The sequence below is a fragment of the Mustelus asterias genome, chromosome 3, assembly GCF_964213995.1.
Source record: "Mustelus asterias chromosome 3, sMusAst1.hap1.1, whole genome shotgun sequence".
In the NCBI taxonomy this organism is placed as follows: domain Eukaryota; kingdom Metazoa; phylum Chordata; class Chondrichthyes; order Carcharhiniformes; family Triakidae; genus Mustelus; species Mustelus asterias.
In genome coordinates, this window is record NC_135803.1 from 107,405,529 (window position 1) to 107,428,217 (window position 22,689).

Sequence of the window (22,689 nt, forward strand, 5' to 3'; positions counted from 1 at the left end):
AAAAGACAGATGGTACGAGACCGGCTCACAGGCAGAGGTCTTGATGATGTCAACGCTGACTCAGAAACATCAGTTCAAAGACGTTCTGGAAGTAAATGCAGATCAGATTTCATCACAAGCCTGACCTCTTGTTGGCATGATAAATCGGATCTTCTTCCCAGGCTTTCTGCTATGAGTTACCAGTTTGCAAGTTGCTTGGAAACCGTAACTGCGATGTGCAATACAGTGTGATCAGCATTTGTGATCTGTAGCAAAAAACAATTTTCTTTGGGAAAATGATATAGACTGGCGAGTTTATGGATAAGTATGTCTTATCCATAAGGAGGGGAGTTTTGAACCATTGGAGAAAATCTCCATTACAAGGGAGGAAGTGTTAGGTTTGTTAGAGAATATAAAGACTGACAAATCCCCAGGGCCTGATGGGATCTATCCAAGGCTGCTCAGGGAGACGAGAGATGACATCGCTGGGCCTCTGACACAAATCTTTGTCTCGTCACTGGACACAGGTGAGGTCCCAGAGGATTGTAGGATAGCTGATGTGGTCCCGTTATTTAAGAAGGCAAGGAAGGATAACCCAGGTAATTATAGGCCGGTGAGCTTGACGTCCGTGGTGGGGAAGTTGTTGGAGGAGATTCTTCGAGATAGGATGTATGCGCATTTAGAAAGGAATAAACTCATTAACGTTATTCAGCATGGTTTTGTGAGAGGGAGGTCATGCCTTACTAACCTGGTGGAGTTTTTTGAAGAAGTGACTAGAATGGTTGACGAGGGAAGGGCCGTGGATGTCGTCTATATGGACTTTAGTAAAGCGTTTGACAAAGTCCCTCATGGTAGGCTGGTGAAAAAGGTTGGATCTCATGGGATAAAGGGGGAGGTGGCTAGATGTGTGGAGAACTGGCTTGGTCACAGAAGACAGAGGGTGGTAGTGGAAGGGTCTTTTTCAGGCTGGAGGCCTGTAACTAGTGATGTTCCGCAGGGCTCTGTATTGGGACCTCTGCTGTTTGTGATTTATATAAACGATCTGGAAGAAGGTGTAACTGGGGTGATCAGTAAGTTTGCGGACGACACAAAATTGGCAGGACTTGCAGATAGTGAGGAGCATTGTCAGAGGCTACAGAAGGATATAGATAGGCTGGAAATTCGGGCAAAGAAATGGCAGATGGAGTTCAATCCTGATAAATGCGAAGTGATGCATTTTGGTAAAACTAATGTAGGGAGGAGCTACACGATAAATGGCAGAACCATAAAGGGTGTAGATACGCAGAGGGACCTGGGTGTGCAAGTCCACAGATCCTTGAAGGTGACGTCACAGGTGGAGAAGGTGGTGAAGAAGGCATATGGCATGCTTGCCTTTATAGGACGGGGCATAGAGTATAAAAGTTGGGGTCTGATGTTGCAGATGTATAGAACGTTGGTTCGGCCGCATTTGGAATACTGCGTCCAGTTCTGGTCGCCACACTACCAGAAGGACGTGGAGGCTTTGGAGAGAGTACAGAGGAGGTTTACCAGGATGTTGCCTGGTATGGAGGGGCTTAGTTATGAGGAGAGATTGGGTAAACTGGGGTTGTTCTCACTGGAAAGACGGAGGATGAGGGGAGACTTAATAGAGGTGTATAAAATTATGAAAGGCATAGATAGGGTGAACGGTGGGAAGCTTTTCCCCAGGTCGGTGGTGACTTTCACGAGGGGTCATAGGTTCAAGGTGAAGGGGGGGAGGTTTAACACAGATATCAGAAGGACATATTTTACACAGAGGGTGGTGGGGTCTGGAATGCGCTGCCAGGCAAGGTGGTGGAGGCGGACAAACTGGGAACGTTTAAGACTTATCTAGGTAGCCACATGAATGGAGTGGGAATGGAGGGATACAAAAGAATGGTCTAGTTTGGACCGGGAGCGGCGCGGGCTTGGAGGGCCGAAGGGCCTGTTCCTGTGCTGTATTGTTCTTTGTTCGCCTTCTCCTGAACTCCACACCATCACAAATGCCTGTCTGCAGCTAATTTAATTCATTTCATGTCAGAAGAAGAAATGTCTCTGGCTATAGGAAAGGCTATAAAGACACCTTGACAAAAGTATTGACCACTTGTGCTCTCGTATTAGCCAAGCTGTTTCTTTGCAACTACAACACTGGCATTTACCCGACAATGTGAATAATTGCCCAAGTACATCCTGTTCACAAAACAACAAGGCAAATCCAACCCGGCCAATTACCGCCCCATCAATCTGCTCTCAATCATCAACAAAGTAACGGAAAGTGTCATCAACAGTGCTGTCAAGTGGCACTTACTCAACAATAACCTGCTCACCAATGCTGAGTTAGTGTTCCACAAGGCTTCAGACCTCATTACAGCCTTGTTTCAAATATGGGCAAAAGAGCTGAATGCCAGAGGTGAGGTGAAAGTCACAGCACTTGACATCAAAGTAGCAATTGACTGCATGAAGCATCAAGGAGTTTAATAAAATTTAAGTCAGTGTAAATTGGGGGAAAACTCTCCACTGGTTGGAATCATACCAAGCTCAAAGAAAGAAAGTTGTAGTTGTTAGAAGTCAGTCATTTCAATACAAGTACATCATTGCAGCAGTTCCTCAGGGCAGTGGTATAGACTCAAACATCTCCAACTACTTCATCAATGATCTTTATTTCCATCATGAGATTAGAATTAGGGGTGTTTATTGATGAAAACATAGTGCTCAGTAACAATTGCAATGTGTCGGGTACTGAAGCAATCTATGATGTCATGCATCAAGACCTGGATGACATTTGGGCTTGGGCTGACGTGTGGCAGGTAAACATCCATAACACACAAATGCCTGGCAATGACTATATCCAGCAAGAGAGAATCCAACCAACTTCTCTCGACATCCAATGATAGTGACATCACTGAATCCCCCACTATTTGATTTGATTTGATTTATTATTGTCACATGTATTAGTATACATGTACAGTATTGTTTCTTGCACGCTATACAGACAAGGCATACCATTCATAGAGAAGGAAAGGAGAGATTGCAGGATATAGTGTTACAGTCATAGCTAAGGTGTAGAGAAAGATCAACTTAGTGCGAGGTAGGTCCATTCAAAAGTCTGACAGCAGTAGGGGAGAAGATGTCCTTGAGTCGATTGGTATGTGACCTCAGACTTTTGTATCTTTTTCCCGATGGAAGAAGGTGGAAGAGAGTATGTCTGGGGTGCGTGAGGTCTTTGATTATGCTGGCTGCTTTTCCAAGGCAGCGGGAAGTATAGACAGAGTCACTGGATGGGAGGCTGGTTTGTGTGATGGACTGGGCTTCATTCAGACTCTTCACTTGTTTCTTGCGGTCTTGGGTCGAGCAGGAGCCATACCAAGCTGTGATACAACCAGAAAGAATGCTTTCTATGGTGCATCTATAAAACTTGGTGAGAGTCCACTATTAACATCCTGAGGGTTACCACTAATCAGAACACTAATGGGACTTTTTTATATGCGCTGTGATTACAAGGAGATTATGGTGAGTATCTCTCCTCCTGAGACCATAGAGTCTATCCACCATCTGCAAGGCACAAGTCAGAAATTTGGTGGAACACTCTCTGCCTGTCCAGGGTATTGTAGCTCCAAGAACACTCAAGAAGCTCAACACTATCCAGGACAAAGCAGATTGTTTGGGCGGCACTGCATCCACTATCTTAGTAAGAAGTTTAACAACACCAGGTTAAAGTCCAACAGGTTTATTTGGTAGCAAAAGCCACACTTTGTGTGGCTTTTGCTACCAAATAAACCTGTTGGACTTTAACCTGGTGTTGTTAAACTTCTTACTGTGTTTACCCCAGTCCAACGCCGGCATCTCCACATCATGTCCACTATCTTAAACATTTACACTCTCCATCAATGGCACACAGCGGCAGCAGTGAGTGCAATCCACAAGCTGCACTGCAGCAACTCACCAAGGCTCCTTCAACACAGGCTGCAAACTTACGTCCTCTATCATGTAGAGGACAAGGGTCGCGGACGCACGGGAATTATCTGCATATTTCCCTCCAAGATATTCACCACCATGACTTGGAACTATATCGCCATTCCTTCATTGGGAAAACTCTGGAACTCCGCCCCTAACTGCCCCATGGGTTTACCTACACCACTCGGAGTCCAACAGTTCAAGAAGGCGCCTCAAGAGCAATTGAAATTAGGTAATAACTACTGCCCTTCCCAGCAACTCTCACATCCCATGAAAGAATAAAAAAAGTTTAAATTACCCCAAGAATCAATAAATTCAAGTGAGAATGCACTTTGCTGCAAACGCTTTAGAGGTCCAAAGCACAGAAAGAAAGAAATATGTCATTTACATGTCAGAAAATTGAACTTCTACAGAAAGAAACTAACCTCCTGTAATCATTTTGTTTTATTACAATTGAAAATCCATTCTGCTGGTTGATTTCTCTGGAGAAAAACCTGTATGGTTCAGCTTATTGGAGTGCATTGTGATCCGAGAAATCTGATCTAGAAGCGATGGGCGATTGTACGTATAGCCAACCATCAAGTCACTTGGCTGATTGTGGAAAGTTCTTCACTGGTATCTAGTCACAGTGGCCGTCTTCACTCTCTATAAAGAGCCATAACAAATTCAGTAGAGCTGCTAATTCCTCGCAGAAGGCATATTCTTTAAGCAAACAAGCAGGCGCTCTTTAAACAAGGCATTAAATATTACATCTTGAAGCTTGGTGGTACCTTACGTATTAAATGTGCATGATTCTCAAAGTTTCCATAGATGGTAACCTTTAAAACAACATTAAAACGGAAACTTTATTATAAATTGTAACGTTTCTAGCAAAATAGTCAAAATTGTAATGGCAAAAGGAGAAACTATAAGAATAAAACAATTGTAAGTGAGTTTGAGTGGGTGCAGATATCAGAGATACTGTCTAACACTAATGTACAAAGTGGCTTTTTAAAGGGAGTTATCTTTTATGAAACTTGCTGTGCTTTTGCAACAAAATTAATTGATAAAAGCACAAAGGTCTCTATCCAAGTGTATGATCCAAAGATAAATGCGATGTGCAAAAGGACACAAGTTTTAGCATTTTGTTTGGTGAGTCAAGACATGAAACCATCTCAACAGGGGAATTTGTGGCAGCTTTTATGAGCCTTGAAAGTAATCCAGGGGAACAAGGATAGCTCATTACTTAAGCGTACTAGCAATACTTTGCAATCCTGTGTAAACCAAAGGTTCAATTATGTTTTAAAAATATGTATTCCCATCCTCACTAGTAATGTTCTACTGCAGGTTGGATGGTATGGATGTTTACCTGCCACATGTCAGCCCTAGCCCAAACGTCATCCAGGTCTTGATGCATGACATCATAGATTGCTTCAGTACCCGACACATTCCAATTGTTACTGAGCACTATGTTTTCATCAACAAACTGCCCTAATTCTCATCTCATGATAGAAATAAAGATCATTGGTGAAGCAGTTGGAGATGTTTGAGTCTATACCACTGCACTGAGAAACTGCCATGATGTGGAGATGCCAGCGTTGGACTGGGGTAAGCACAGTAAGGAGCCCCACAGCATCAGGTTAAAGTCCAACAGGTTTATTTGGTAGCACAAGTTTTCGGAGTGTCGCTCCTTTGTCAGATGAATGAAGAGTTGTGTTCACAAACAGGGCATTCATAGATACAGACTCAACTTACAAGATAATGGTTGGAATGCGAGTCTTTACAGGTAATCAAGTCTTAAAGGTACAGACAAGGTGAGTGGAGAGAGAGTTAAGCACAGAGGTGTGTATTGTCTCCAGCCAGGACAGTTAGTGAGATTTTGCAAGCCCAGGCAAGTCGTGGGGGTTACAGATAGTGAGACATGAACCCAAGATCCCGGTTGAGGCTGTCCTCATGTCTGTGGAACTTGGCTATCTGTTTTTGCTTGGCGATTCTGCGTTGTCGTGTGTTGTGAAGGCCGTCTTGGAGAACGCTTACCCGAAGATCAGAGGCTGAATGCCCGTGACTGCTGAAGTGTTCCCCGACAGGAACAACATCCCCCGTCAACTCAATAGTCTGATCAAGACGTTTGATCCGGACCTTCAGAGCACCCTCTGTGCTCTCATCCCACGTACTCCCCACGTTGGAGATCTCTACTGCCTCCCGAAGATACACAAGGTCAACACACTCGGCTGTCCCATCGTATCAGGCAATGGAACCCTGTGTGAGAACCTCTCCAGCTACGTCGAGGGCATCCTGAAACCCATTGTACAAAGAACCCCCAGCTTCTGTTGCAACACTACAGACATCCTACAGAAACTCAGCACACATGGAGCAGTTGAACCAAAAGCACTCCTCGTCACAATGGACGTCTCAGCACTCTACACCAGCATCCCCCACGACGACGGCATTGCTGCAACTGCCTCAGTACTCAATGCCGACAACTGCCAGTTTCCAGATGCAATTTTACAACTCATCCGCTTCATCCTGGACCACAATGTCTTCACCTTCAACAACCAGTTCTTCATCCAGACACACGGAATAGCCATGGAGACCAAATTCAGACCTCAATATGCCAACATCTTCATGCACAGGTTCGAACAAGACCTTTTCATCACACAGGACCTTCAACCGATGCCATACACTAGATACATCGATGACATTTTCTTCCTTTGGACTCATGGTGAACAATCACTGAAACAACTATACGATGACATCAACAAGTTCCATCCCACCATCAGACTACTCTCCAGAATCGGTTGCATTCTTGGACACGTGCATCTCCATCAAGGACGGTCACCTCAGCACTTCACTGTACAGCAAGTCCACGGATAACCTCACGATGCTCCACTTCTCCAGCTTCCACCCCAAAAACGTTAAAGAAGCCATCCCCTACGGACAAGCCCTCCGTATACACAGGATCTGCTCGGATGAGGAGGATCGCATCAGACACCTACAGACACTGAAAGATGCCCTCATAAGAACAGGATATGGTGCTCGAATCATCGATCGACAGTTCCGATGCGCCACAGCAAAAAACCGCACTGACCTCCTCAGGAGACAAATACTGGACACGGTAGACAGAGTACCCTTCATCGTCCAGTACTTCCCCAGAGCGGAGAAGCTACGACAACCTCTCTGGAGCCTTCAAGATGTCATTGATGAAGACAAACATCTCGCCACGGCCATCCACACACCCCCAACCTCTTGACTTCAAACAACCGCACAACCTCAAACAGACCAATGTCCGTAGCAAACTCCCCAGCCTTCAGGAAAACAGTGACCACGACACCACACAACCCTGCCCACAGCATCCTCTGCAAGACGTGCCGGATCATCGACACGGATGTCATCATCTCATGTGAGAACACCATCCACCAGGTATACGGTACATACTCTTGCGACTTGGCCAATGTTGTCTACCTGATACTCTGCAGAAAAGGATATCCCAAGGCATGGTACATGGGCGAGACCATGCAGACGCTACGACAACAGATGAATGAATACCGCTCGACAATCACCAGGCAGGAGTGTTCTCTTCCTGTCGGGGAACATTTCTGCAGTCACGGGCATTCAGCCTCTGATCTTCGGGTAAGCGTTCTCCAAGGCGGCCTTCACGACACAGGTCATCGCAGAATCACCGAGCAAAAACTGATAGCCAAGTTCCGCACACATGAGGACGGCCTCAAACGGGATCTTGGGTTCATATCTCACTATCTGTAACCCCCACGACTTGCCTGGAAATGCAAAATCTCACTAACTGTCCTGGCTGGAGACAAATACACATCTCTTTAACCTGTGCTTAACGCTCTCTCCACTCACATTGTCTGTGCCTTTAAGACTTGATTACCTTTAAAGACTCGCATTCCAACTATTATCTTGTAAACTGAGTCTGTATCTATGTATGCCCTGTTTGTGAACACAACTCTTCATTCACCTGAAGAAGGACTGACACTCCGAAAGTTGTGCTACCAAATAAACCTGTTGGACTTTAACCTGGTGTTGTGAGACTTCGTACTGAGGAACTGCTGCAGTGATGTACTTGTATTGAAATGACTGGCTTCAAACAACTATAACTTTCTTTCTTTGAGCTTGGTATAATTCCAACCAGTGGAGAATTTTCTCCAATTAAAACTTAAATTTTATTAAACTCCTATTTGTGACTAACTAATATCGAATTTTGCTAGTGATGAACTAGAAGTCTCTCTCAAAGGGGTGGTGCAAAGTCAACAAATTCGACAATTGGTGATTAAACGGCAATAGTGAGCTCGCTGGAAATATTTTTTGCGAAAAGTGAAACCTTTCGAGTAGAGCCATTTTGAGAGACTCAGATAGTGTGGGGCCCATAAAAGTGAGCTCAACCAGAACTTTGCCGTATTGTTCTGGTCATCCATTCCCCCGGTTCTTGCTGACCGACATCAATTCCCAGTCCAGTAATGAAGCTCTCAATTTTAAAATTTATACCCCCCTGTGCCTCCATGATCTTATTCCTATCCAGTTCGAGAAACATCTGGGATATCTGTGCCCTCCAATTCTTGCCTCTTGCATATCGCTGATTTTCCTCACTCTATCATTGGCAGCCACGCTCCCAGCTGAGGCACTGTAAGGACTAGGAATTCCTCCCTAAACTTCATCGCTTTGTCTCTCTCTCTCTCTCTCTCCCTCTCTTTTCCTTTAAAGTAGCTCTTACTGAAGTCTAATTCTTTGACCAAGCTTTTTGGGGTCAACCTGTCCTAATATTTCCTTATGTGGTTCAGTATGAGATTTAATCTGATAACAATCCTCTGAAGTACAAAGAACAAAGAACAAAGAACAATACAGCACAGGAACAGGCCCTTCGGCCCTCCAAGCCCGCGCCGCTCCCCGGTCCAGGATTGAATCCTGAATCCAGGATCCCCGCCCAATTTTCCAGCCTATCTACATACCAATATCCTATCCACCGAGCTGTCCCTCACAGCTACGATGCTTTGTTCATTACAACCTATTAACTCACCCCCATCCCCCCATTCCAGACCATGTGATCTCCAGGGAGAGGCGAAAACCCAGAGTGAAAAACCCCAGGGCCAATATGGGGAAAAAAAAATCTGGGAAATTCCTCTCCGACCCCCTGAGGCGATCGAAACGAGTCCAGGAGATCACAATGGCCCCGATCGGAAAATGCTTCCCAACCCTAGTCATTTCCACTTCCACGAACACCATATGAATTCCCTGCCCCCGAGACAGGTTCCCAACTATCCGCACTCTCACTCTGTACTGGCACCAGCAAGATGATCATAGAATGAAGCCTTGAAACGAGAAACCAGGAACAATTAGCCCGCGCCGCTCCCTGGTCCAAACTAGACCACTCTTTTGTATCCCTCCATTCCCACTCCCTTCATATAGCTGTCTAGATAAGTCTTAAACGTTCCCAGTGTGTCCGCCTCCACCACCTTGCCCGGCAACACATTCCAGGCCCCCACGACCCTCTGTGTGAAATATGTCCTTCTGATATCTGTGTTAAACCTCCCCCCCTTCACCTTGAACCTATGACCCCTCATGAACGTCACCACCGACCCGGGGAAAAGCTTCCCACCGTTCACCCTATCTATGCCTTTCATAATTTTATACACCTCTATTAAGTCTCCCCTCATCCTCCGTCTTTCCAAGGAGAACAACCCCAGTTTCCCCAATCTCTCCTCATAACCAAGCCCCTCCATACCAGGCAACATCCTGGTAAACCTCCTCTGTACTCTCTCCAAAGCCTCCACGTCCTTCTGGTAGTGTGGTGACCAGAACTGGACGCAGTATTCCAAATGCGGCCGAACCAACGTTCTATACATCTGCAACATCAGACCCCAACTTTTATACTCTATGCCCCGTCCTATAAAGGCAAGCATGCCATATGCCTTCTTCACCACCTTCTCCACCTGTGACGTCACCTTCAAAGATCTGTGGACTTGCACACCCAAGTCCCTCTGCGTCTCTACACCCTTTATGGTTCTTCCATTTATCGTGTAGCTCCTCCCTACATTATTCCCACCAAAATGCATCACTTCGCATTTATCAGGATTGAACTCCATCTGCCATTTCCTTGCCCAAATTTCCAGCCTATCTATATCCTTCTGTAGCCTCTGACAATGTTCCTCACTATCTGCAAGTCCTGCCAGTTTTGTGTCGTCCGCAAACTTACTGATCACCCCAGTTACTCCTTCTTCCAGATCATTTATATAAATCACAAACAGCAGAGGTCCCAATACAGAGCCCTGCGGTACACCACTAGTCACAGGCCTCCAGCCGGAAAAAGACCCTTCCACTACCACCCTCTGTCTTCTATGACCAAGCCAGTTCTCCATCCATCTAGCCACCTCCCCCTTTATCCCATGGGATCCAACCTTTTTCACTAGCCTACCATGAGGGACTTTGTCAAATGCTTTACTAAAGTCCATATAGACAACATCCACGGCCCTTCCTTCGTCAACCATTTTGGTCACTTCTTCAAAAAACACCACCAGGTTCGTGAGGCATGACCTCCCTCTCACAAAACCATGTTGACTATCGTTAATGAGTTTATTCCTTTCTAAATGCGCATACATCCTATCTCGAAGAATCTCCTCCAACAACTTCCCCACCACGGACGTCAAGCTCACCGGCCTATAATTACCCGGGTTATCCTTCCTACCCTTCTTAAATAATGGGACCACATTGGCTATCCTCCAATCCTCTGGGACCTCACCTGTGTCCAGTGACGAGACAAAGATTTGCGTCAGAGGCCCAACGATTTCACATCTCGTCTCCCTGAGCAGCCTTGGATAGATTCCATCAGGCCCTGGGGATTACTATCTCATGTTTTACTAAATTAAAGGCACCTGATAAATTGAGGTTGTTTTGTTGTAAATAAGGTAGGGAAAAGCCCATATCTTGCATTGAGAATTACAGCAATATGGAGGAAAATCTCAACTGACTCGTTTGCACAATTCAACCAAGTACCTGACAGTGTGTCTGTACCTGCTTTCACCAATGCGTTGGAAAGTCATTCTCAATGGTTTGACTTTTGTTTGGCTCAGTCACTTTTATTGATGCATTTCAATGATGTCCACAATGTGAGCTTGGCATTCACTGACCCCACAATGAAATCACCTGAGTGTTCAGACTCAGTGATGCACTGTCAAAGGTGTGAGTGTTGGGATGAGACCCAAGGTTTGCTTGCCCTCTTTGTGGATGTAAAGGATCTCACAGTTACTGTTCACAGAAGAGCAGGGAAGTGCTCCATTGTGTCCTGGCCAATATTTATCCCTTAACCCACACTTAAAATAGATTATCTGGGTTATTTATTACACAGCTATTTATGAGAGCTAGCTTTGCACAAATGGTTGCGAAATGTATTTCCATCATTATAGCTGTGATCACACTTAAAGTTCATTGGCTGTAAAGCTCTTTGGGATACTCTGAGGTTATGGGAGATAATGAGTGAATGCATCTTTCTTTTTTATTGTTCTCCATTTGCTTATTACCAAGTTCAATGCAGAATTATTGTGTCTTCACCACACCAACCCCTGCCACACAATCGTGATTTTCGCTTTATAAGAACATAAGAAATAGGAGCAGGAGTAGGCCATCTAGCCCCTCGAGCCTGCCCCGCCATTCAATAAGATCATGGCTGATCTGAAGTGGATCATTTCCACTTACCCGCCTGATCCCCATAACCCCTAATTCCCTTACCGATCAGGAATCCATCTATCCGTGATTTAAACATATTCAATGAGGTAGCCTCCACCACTTCAGTGGGCAGAGAATTCCAGAGATTCACCACCCTCTGAGAGATGAAGTTCCTCCTCAACTCTGTCCTAAACTGACCCCCCTTTATTTTGAGGCTGTGCCCTGTAGTTCTAGCTTCCTTTCTAAGTGAAAAGAATCTCTCCACCTCTACCCTATCCAGCCCCTTCATTATCTTATAGGTCTGTATAAGATCCCCCCTCAGCCTTCTAAATTCCAATGAGTACAAACCCAATCTGCTCAGTCTCTCCTCATAATCAACACCCCTCATCTCTGGTATCAACCTGGTGATCCTTCTCTGCACTCCCTCCAAGGCCAATATATCCTTCCGCAAATAAGGGGACCAATATTGCACACAGTATTCCAGCTGCGGCCTCACCAATGCCCTGTACAGATGCAGCAAGACATCTCTGCTTATATATTCTATCCCCCTTGCGATATAGGCCAACATCCCATTTGCCTTCTTGATCACCTGTTGCACCTGCAGACCGGGTTTTTGCATCTCATGCACAAGGACCCCCAGGTCCCTTTGCATAGTAGCAATAGATAATAATCCAATTTGCTATTATTTCCTCCAAAGTGAATAACCTCGCATTTGTCAACATTATACTCCATCTGCCAGATCCTCGCCCACTCACTCAGCCTGTCCAAATCTCTCTGCAGACCTTCTACGCCCTCCATACGATTCACTTTTCCACTTATCTTTGTGTCGTCTGCAAACTTTGTTACCCTACACTCAGTCCCCTCCTCCAGATCGTCTATATAAATGGTAAATAGTTGAGGCCCCAGTACCGATCCCTGCGACACGCCACTAGTTACCATCTGCCAACCAGAAAAGCACCCATTTATTCCGACTCTCTGCTTCCTGTCGGATAGCCAATCCCCAATCCACGCTAACACCCTACCCCCAACTCCGTGTGACCCAATCTTCTAATATGCAAATAAATAAATGCCCTATAACTACATACAGTAGTGTGTTTTAATTCCATGCTGCAATTTAGCACTGCTTATGTATTCACGCTACTCGCTTCATTTCACTACCATGTTAGAAATTGGCCACCGAACAGATTGCTATGTGACAACTGTGAGGGAATCTATGTTTTTGGATCTGTGTGTTGGTGTAAGTTAACACTAATGGGTGACCTTTGATTGATGGGAGATTGTATAATGTAAGGGACAGTACGTAGCCAGGATTGATACATTTGAACCTGTCTCAGGGCAGGGGCGGAACTCTGTTGGAAGATATTATCAGGTCATATGGATCACTTCAAGGGGCAGAGTGACCAGTAGCCCATGGGTGCTCAGCTATGTGCCCAGAGCTGGAGGAAGCAATTGAAAACTGTTGGAAAGATTGAGGCTAAGAGAAGCCCTGGGCAGTTATCAGTCTAGTGAAGCTGAAGTGAAGAGCAGCCATCAGCTGTGTGAAGCTTGGAGTTGGGGCTTAGAGAAGCCCATGGGGAGCAGCATGAGCTCAGTGAAGCTGGTGTGCTGTTGTCTGCTGCATGAAGGTTGCAGATGGGGGTAACCAGAGGTCCGTGAACAGTGGGACTCTGCTCAGAGTAGCTGGAGAGCTGGAATTGTGCTGATGTCCAGATCTAGGGGTGTAGCCTTATGAACCCCTCAGGAGTCTCAGAACACAGTCTCAGGAGAAGAGATTGAGCAACTGGGAGGTGAGCAGTCATCAGGACGGGCTGAATTGGAACAGCTTTTGAGGGAAGTCAGAAGCTGGATCTTTGAAAGAGAGAAGCTGAAATCCCTCAGGAAAAAAGGGTTTTAAAGGATGTTGTGACTCATATTGATTGCTGTCATGTGGGTTGATTGGTGAGAAAATTCAGAGAACCTGTCTTGGTTATGTCTGCCATTCAATGTGCAGGTTGTGGTCTGTTTGACTACAGTTTGCCTGTTAATTCATGTCTGCTCCATGTTAATTTTGGTTGTTAGAACATAAGATAGATGGTATTGACTGTTTGCTTTGTTAATTCACGTATAATAAAGTTCCTTCCTCTTGTTTAAAACTGTGGAATCATGTAGCTTTACTGGGGTTTCAAATTTTGTCCACTTTTAAAAAAGCTTCCTGGTCCCTCACTTCATTGTAACACATTCTGGGAGTCTTGTCAGGGACTGCAAACAAAACTTGAGGGTCTGGTTTGGGATTGTAACACAACACAGAGATAGGTTGCAACTTGAGAATCACTGCCGTACAATCTGATAAACAGGCATGCATGACAAATCCTGAAGAAATGGGTAAGTGAGGGATTAGATGCACCATCTGGCGCACACCACCTTCTTCTCTGAATGGAATGATATTGAGAGCAGGCAGTCCTTCCAGGAAAATGTAGCAGACATTATATTCAGCTGAACCAAACATCCAAATGCTAATTGAAGTGATGCGTGCGGAAATTTAGGAACATATTCACAGTTAGAAAATAAAAAAGCACCTTGTTACCCCTTGATTCTCCTCTGAAGTGGCCTAACAGCATATTCGCAAGACATTGGTGATGGGCAATAAATGTCACCCTAGTTTATATCCTGAGAATAAATGAACAAAAAAAAAGAAATAAACCAAGAACTCTACAGTAATTATTTTCTAATATTCTTCTTGAATGGGATTAAAAAATTATACAGGTGACGACGTAGTGGTATTGTTACTTGATCAGAAATCCAGAGACCCAGGGTAATACTCTGGCGACCTGAACTTGAATCCCACCACAGCAGATGGTGAAATGTGAATGCAATAAAAATCTAGAATGACGAGTCTAACGATGACCATGGCACCTTTGTCATTGTTGTAAATATCTATTTCACTGATGCCTTTTAGGGATGGAAACCGACCATCCTCACCTGGTCTGACCTACATGTGCCTCTGGGCCCCTGTAATGTGGTTGCCGCTTAACTGCCCTCTGAAATGGCCCAGTAAGTCACTCAGTTCAAGGGCAGTTAGGGATGGGCAACAAATGCTGCCCTTGGCAGTGATGCCCGCATCCCGTAAAATAATTTTAAAAATATAGTTGAATTTATACAGTCAAGAGAAAGGAGAATTCTTTTCACTCAGTTATATATGGCACTTCTCTCTAAGTTTAAATAAGCTGCATTTCAGACAGAGGTATTGCTCTTTTGTTTGTTTTGCTTAAAAAGTATAGTTTCAAAGTGGCACAACAGCTTTTGAATGATGTTCAATTGGCAGCCTATTGCAATATGAATACTATTAATTGATATTATTCACAGTGATCTGACGGGGCTGCACAGTGGCACAGGGGTTAGCATTGATGCCTCGCAGCGCCAGAGACCTGGGTTCAATTCCTGGCTTGGGTCACTGCCTGGAGTTTGCAGGTTCTCCCCGTGTCTGCGTGGGCTTCTTCTGGGTGCTCCAGTTTCCTCCCACAGTCTGAAAGACGTGCATTGACCTGAACAGGTGCCGGAGTGTGGCAACTAGGGGAACTTCACAGTAATTTCATTGCAGTGTTAATGTAAGCCTTACTTGTGACTAATAAATTACTTTACTTTACTTTACATTCAGCAGCCAGCTTTTCACTGGTCAGATGCCTTTTAGATCAGTTTGTAAAAGGCAACATATTGGAACATTTGAACCAAGTCTTATCATTGTAACATCAACAGCATACTTGATTGTTCTGTTGCAATATTGAATTCAATTTGTTTTATAAGGTAAAACACTTCAATGAAAAATTGAAATTTTACATGGTTTGAGATATAATACAATAAACACTTCCAGTTAATTGGAATGTGGACGTGCATCGAACTTTAATATATATCTCTTAAACAGTGAACTGACTAAAAAATGATCTTAGAAAGTAATCCAGTTGTAGTTTTGATGCATTTTCCCCCCCACACTGTTAAACTGCTGGCTGTTCGGAACACAAATGATGGTGACCACAAATCTTTGACTTGCATGTTAGATTCCCTTATAGTAAAAGTCCCTTAGCCATTCCTCACAAAGAGTAATGTGCCTTGGAACCAGTTAAGACAAACACTTAGCATATTTTGTAATTGTTGGTCATGGCAACATAGAAATCTATTTCGTAGATTCAGAAGGTTGAGTTACCGAATTAGATTTTTATTTCTGATTATTTGATTGTGTTAGCAATAACAAAAGAGCTGATTAATCAGGTGGGCGATTTTCAACACTGTACTGTCAATTTAGGGATCTGATCACCTCAGAAGTTACTTTAATGTATTAATTGACAGTTATATAGAATCATAGAATCCCTACAGTGCAGAAGGAGGCCATTCGGCCCATCGAGTCTGCACCGATCACAATCCCAACCAGGCCTTATCCCCATAATGCCATGCATTTACCCTAGCTAGTCCCTCTGACACTAAGGGGCAATTTAGCATGGTCAATCAACCTAACTGCACATCTTTGGACTGTGGGAAGAAATTGGAGCGCCCGGAGGAATTCTATGCAGACACAGGGAGAATGTGCAAACTCCACACAGACAGTGGCCCAAGCTGGGAATCAAACCTTGGTCCTGGTGCTGTGAGGCAGCAATGCTAACCTCTGTGCCACCGTGCTGCCCATCAAGTTCACGTTGGTGTTTTTCTAACACAGACAACCCATTTATTTTAAATCATATCCCATAAGTGAACGATAATAATAATTTTTAAAGAACACAGGTTAACAACTATGTTCAACATTCTGGGCAGGAATTTATTGTAAATACAGTAATCGATGTATTGAAAATAATGAGTAAAGGAAACCCCAAAGGATCAAAGAAAAAGACATGAGCCCATTTTGAAATTGACCTGCCAGATTTGTTTAACCATGCAATTTTTTAAAGTCAGAAACTACAAAAAGGTTGATGAAAAATGAGACCCAACAAATTAATACTTCATCCATCTAGACATAATGGACCCTAGCTGCTCTGTTGTGTAGCAGTGGTCATTAATAGTTGTTTGTGCTCCAAACCATAGTGATTCCCCTTCACATATTAAAATGATTAATTACTAGATAGAGAAAAAAATGATCTGAACTATACATTTATTTCTAATGATGGACCAGATTTTCTGAGCAACAGTTATGATAATCAGATTGTCACTGCAATTGAAAATTCCCTGACTCAATGCTGTTACACATTTCTTCCAGAACCTTCTGAGCCCAGCATTCCCATAATTGAGTGATGTGGCATCCCTCGGGTATCCCCACTGAAGCAGAGTGCAGTTGGGGAGAGGCAGGACACATCCCCTTTTTACAGCACTAGCTGCCATATGGTAAGTTTGAATGACCAGTCTTTGAATGTCAGTGAATAGACAAGTAAATGGGTGAATGGGTTGGTGGCTGTGGTGGAGAAGTGAGTAAGTGGGCAGATGGGTAAGGGCTAGGTGGGTGGGTACGGCTAGTGGGTGAGCTAGGTTAGTGGGTGAGGTGGGTTAGTGGATGAGGTAGGTTAGTGAGTAGGGTGTAGATGGGTGATGTTAGTAGGTGGGTAAATGGGTTAGTGGGTAGTTGGGGCAACGGGGTGGGGGGACAGTTGGGTCAGGTTGGGGGCTAGTCGGGTTTTAGTCAGGTTGAGTCTGGGTGGTAGTCAGATTGGGGGGTAGTCAGGTCAGAGGGTGGTGAGTTGGTCAGGGGGCTCATAGGGGTAGTTGTGGGTTCAGGGAGAATGACTGGAGAGTCAATTATGTAGTTACCCAGATGTTACAATAGGTTAAATCTGTCTAACATTTCCTGAGTAACTATTCAGGTAAGTTCCAAGGAACTGTCCCAACTCTCTGACCCTAAATCACTCAGAAAATTTTAGGAGGGTCCCATGGAGGAATTGCCCATCAGAAGTAAAAACTTCCCAAGCAATTCCCACAGAGGTCAGTGACTCAGGATTTCCACAATGTCTTGGCAGTATCCCAGTTATAATTCCAGTCTCCAGTGAACTGGGGCAAAAAGCTTCACCAAATGGGTACAGGCCTTCTTATTGCTAATTTGGTTTGCTTTGTAACAACCAGCCTGTATGCTACAGAGATTGAGAGGTATAGTAATGATTTTATGAATAAGAATATTAAAATGTCAATGGTTTAGCAATGATTTACTATGAAATATATGAACAGCACAGTGGCAGCTTTTGATAATGACAAACATGCGATTACCAAGTGCACCCATATGTAAAGGTAAAGTCGCCACAGACCTAGATGACCATATGCTGCTCTCTCCTTTGAGAGGGAGAGCTGACTGGTGTTGATTTAACCTGTGGATCACCACACTTCAGGTGTGGGGCAAGGTGAGAAGGTAGGCCTTCATGAATAACCTCAGCTGGTATGGGAATTGAATCCCCACTATGGGCATTGCTCTGCATCACAAACAAGCTTTCCAGCCAACTGAGCTAAACCGACCCCCAAATGAACACTGGAAACAAGCCATCCTGTTAAAATCAATTCCTTTAAGGAGGTGTAGCAAAAACAAAATCTTACTTGCAATAATAATGGACAGAATAACAGGTTTTTCACTGATGCAAGATTATAAATTGAGGCCTTCATATTAATTGTGTTCTGCGTTCACTTTACATAACTAATTCCAAGCTGTGACAGAATGTGCATAAACTTTTATCATTAATATTACTAACCAAATCTTCCAATCTCTGAGGCACTTTTCTTGACGTGCCCCTTAGAGGGGGCTCCAAAGACTCACGTCCCGCCACTGGAAGCTGCTCCAGGCAGTTACCAGTCTCTGGCCTCAGCAGGAGGATGGGGGCTGGGTATCTGACATCGAGAAGGTACCAGCAGGTTCTGGAAATGGCATGTACGTGGACTCCCAAATGCCTAAATTCATTGCCCACCTCTGTGAAGTGGGTTACCGGTTCCCATGCCAGCCTTCCTTCAGCATGACCACATAGAAGTGAGAATGCATCAAGGCACAAATCCCGCATGCAACTTTCCAAAAGATTTCTGTCACCACCCACCCCCCAACACCCCCACACAACTCCGCCATCCCAATGCCAATCCCATCCATCCTTCCAGCCCCCTCTGCAGGCCTGATAACATTTCCATTGTCTCTTATAAATTAGCCATGCAACTAATGTAAAAATCAGACTTTCTTACCTATCACTAAGAGATGCACAATCGACCACAGAATAAGTCGAGCATGATTGATTTTAACCTTTTACATCCTTCCAATGGAAAATATATTTTTTGATGATTACTTGCCCCCTCAGAAGGTCATTATTAGAATGGAACTTCCCACAACAAAGACTGTAAACCTTGGGGTCAGACAGCTTTGAACTGTCTCTTTAGTTAATGTGCTGACCGAAACCCCCGATGCACCTTCAAAGCCTGCTTTGTGAGGAGAAGCATTAAGTGTGGCATTTATTTCGGAGCTGTAATTACTCTGCCATTTCCATCTCATGGGGCTAAGGGAAACAAATCCTTTGTGACATGCAACCAGATTACCTCCTGAACTTCAAGTAAAAGCTGCTGGGAAAGTCATTGTGTGTCAGTTCAATTAAAAGCTTTTGGCTGCAGGTCAATAATCATCAGTTCGCCAATTTACTTTCTCTAAATGCTGGAGAAAATCATTTACTTTCTGCATGTTTTTCTGCCACTCTCAAACTCTTCAGAGCTCCTATCCTGAAAGACGTATAACTACGTTTCCAAAGGGTGTGAGTGAAAGAGCATCCAGGTACGGAGTCTGATCTTCATTGCTATTCAAGCAGCTGCCCATAGAAGATATTAATAAAGACCAAGGGCCCGATTTTACCATCAAGTTACGCCCATTCTCAGGTGCGAAAACTTGGTAAAGTCGGGCGTGAGGCGAATAGCCCGAAAATGGCCGCGATCGGGACCATGCCCAAAACGGGCGCGATGGCCGTTTAAATGCATTTGCATGAATTTCAATAGACTTAATGGGCTGCACGTCCAACCTTACCAGCACTTCCCCCTTTGCCATCGCGTTTGCCCATCCTGAATCGGTGCGAAACAGACATGCTCCACAAAAGTTCGATTCGGGCGCTCCAATTAGTGAGGAGGTAAGTGTCAAACATCCGACGGCTTTCTGCTTGAGAGCGGTGGGGCGGGGTAGGGGGGGGGGTGGGATGGGGGGGGGGGGGGGGAGGTGGGCCCGATGGCTCTCTGCTTGAGATCATTGGGGGGAGGGGGAAGGTGGGGCCTGCTGTCACTCTGCCTGAGATCAGTGAGGAGGAAGAGGGGGGTTCGCTGCCACTCAGTCTGAGATCGGTGGGGGGGGGGGGGAAGAGGGGTGAGGGGCCTGTGATCGGTCTGGGTGGCAGAGGGGGTGGGGGGATAAGTGGACCAGTAATGTTGTGGGGGTGGGGCAATATCTGTGGGGGCCAGGGGGAGGCATTATCCGGCCCGGGAGGGATGTGGCGGGGGAGCCGCATTCGATCATTTTTTTTCTGCGCATGCACAGTTGGAGGTGCCGATCGGAGCTGCAGGGTTTCGAGCACGTTATGCCCCACCCACAAGCTTCTGCAGCACGATTCGGAATTGCTGATGTTTTTTCAGGCAGAGTGCGTATGGGGGCGCCTGAGAACGGGTCTAAAAGTCGGACCTGAAACACTCTCTGTTTCAAGTCCGCCCAGCACTTAGAATCAAAATGGTAAAATAGGGCCCAAAGTAACATTGTCGACTAAAGAATGATCATATGCAGAGAATGCACTCCATTATTCAGAGTAAGCTTCCTTTGAAATATTGGTTTATGGGATGTGGGTGCTGACTAGACCAGCATTTATTTCCCATACCTTTCAGAAGATGGCAGTGAGCTGCCTTCTTGAAATGTAATGGTCGATGTGCCATAGACACACCCACAGGGCTTTAGGAAGGAATAGGTTCAATGACAGGGACACAGGACCGAATATAGGGACAGGACAAGGCCATTCAGCCTCTCAAGCCTGTTCCACTATTCAATTAGATGGTGATTCATCCGTCTTCATTTTAACTCATTGTTCCACTGGAGCAAGCTGAGAGGGAGTGATTGGAGGCAGCAGTGCTGGTGAGAGATTAATTGAATTGTTTATTTATTTAATTAGTCAGCTAGTGTGTGTTTTTTTTTGGCCTTTACTTTTGCAGTTGTATTTTAAGTTTAAAGTGAAAACTGGAAGTGGGCTGCTAAGGAGTCTGGGAAGGGTTTTTTAAGCACGTGAAGTATAAAAGGTAGGCTGCAGTATACAGCGGGCAGCGTCGGGAGCGGGCAGGGGAGTGTGTGGGAAGCAGAGTGTGAGCTGTAAGGCTTTGGCTCACAGGGCTTAGGCAGTAAGGGCGAGCAGGGGTGAGTTTAAATTCATTTTTGCTGTTTCTACCTGGTACAGGCAAGGTATCACGAGGGGATGGGTGTGCAGGCAGTGCTATGTTCCTCTTGCACTATGTTTGAGGTGAGGGACGATGACAGTGTCCCTGCTGATTACATATGTGGGAAGTGCACCCATCTGCAGCTCCTCCAAAACCGTGTTAGGGAACTGGAGCTGGAGTTGGATGAACTTAGGATCATTAGGGACGCAGAGGTGGCCATAGACAGAAGCTTTAGGGATACAGTTACTCCGAGGAATGAAAACAGATGGGTGACGGTGAGAGGGGCTGGGAGAAAGCAGTCCATGCAGGGATCCCCGGTGGTCATTCCCCTTAGCAACAAGTATTCCGCTTTGGATACGGTTGAGGGGGATGACATATCAGTGGTGAGCCGCAGTGCGAGGATCTCCAGCACTGTGTCCGTCTCTGTGGCTCGGGAGGCTAAGGGGCAGAGCGGGAGGGCAATAGTAATTGGGGACTCATTAGTTAGGGGGATAGATGGGAGGTTCTGTGGCAGCAAAAGAGACTCACGGATGGTATGTTGCCTACCGGATGCCAAGGTCCGTGACGTCTCAGACCGTGTTTTCCGGATTCTGAAGGGGGAGGGGAAACAGTCACAAGTCGTGGTACACATTGGTACCAATGACATAGGTAAGAGAAGGGACGGGGATTTAAAGCAGGAATTTCTGGAGCTGGGCTGGAAGCTGAGAGCCAAGACAAAACATGTGGTCATCTCTGGTACGTTGCCGGTGCCACGTGATAGCGAGTTGAGGAACAGGGAGAGAGTGCAGTTAAACATGTGGTTGCAGGGATGGTGTAGGAGGGAGGGTTTCAGATATGTGGATAATTGGAACACATTCTGGGGAAGGTGGGACCTGTACAAACAGGACGGGGTGCACCTGAACCAGAGGGGCACCAATATCCTAGGAGGGAAATTTGTTACGGCTCTTCAGGGGGGTTTAAACTAATTTGTCAGGGGAGTGGGAAAAGGAGTTGTAGTCCAGAAGTCAGTGAGGGTGGTGAGGTATTGGGGAAGGTATCAGGGTCAAGGGTGGGTACCGGTAGACAGGAAGGTGGGTTGAAGTGTGTCTACTTCAATGCAAGGAGCATCCGGAACAAGGTAGATGAACTTGGGGCGTGGATTGGTACTTGGGATTACGATGTTGTGGCCATTACGGAGACGTGGGTAGAACAAGGACAGGAATGGTTGTTGGACGTTCCGGGGTATAGATGTTTCACTAAGTGTAGGGAAGCTGGTAAAAGAGATGGAGGAGTGGCATTGTTAATCAAGGATAGTTTAACGGCTGCGGAAAGGCACTTCAAGGGGGATCTGCACACTGAGGTAATATGGGCTGAGGTTAGAAATAGGAAAGGAGCGGTCACGTTGTTAGGAGTTTACTATAGGCCCCCACATAGTAATAGAGATGTGGAGGAAGAAATTGCTAAGCAGATTATGGATATGTGTGGGGGTCACAGGGTAGTTGTCATGGGGGACTTTAACTTTCCAAAGATTGATTGGAACCTTTGTAGGTCAAATAGTTCGGATGGGGCAGTTTTTGTGCAGTGTGTACAGGAGGGTTTCCTGACACAATATGTGGATAGGCCGACAAGAGGTGAGGCCACATTGGATTTGGTACTGGGAAATGAACCGGGCCAAGTGTTAGATTTGGTTGTGGGAGAGCACTTTGGAGATAGTGACCACAATTCGGTGTCTTTTGTTATTGCAATGGAGAGGGATAGGGCCGT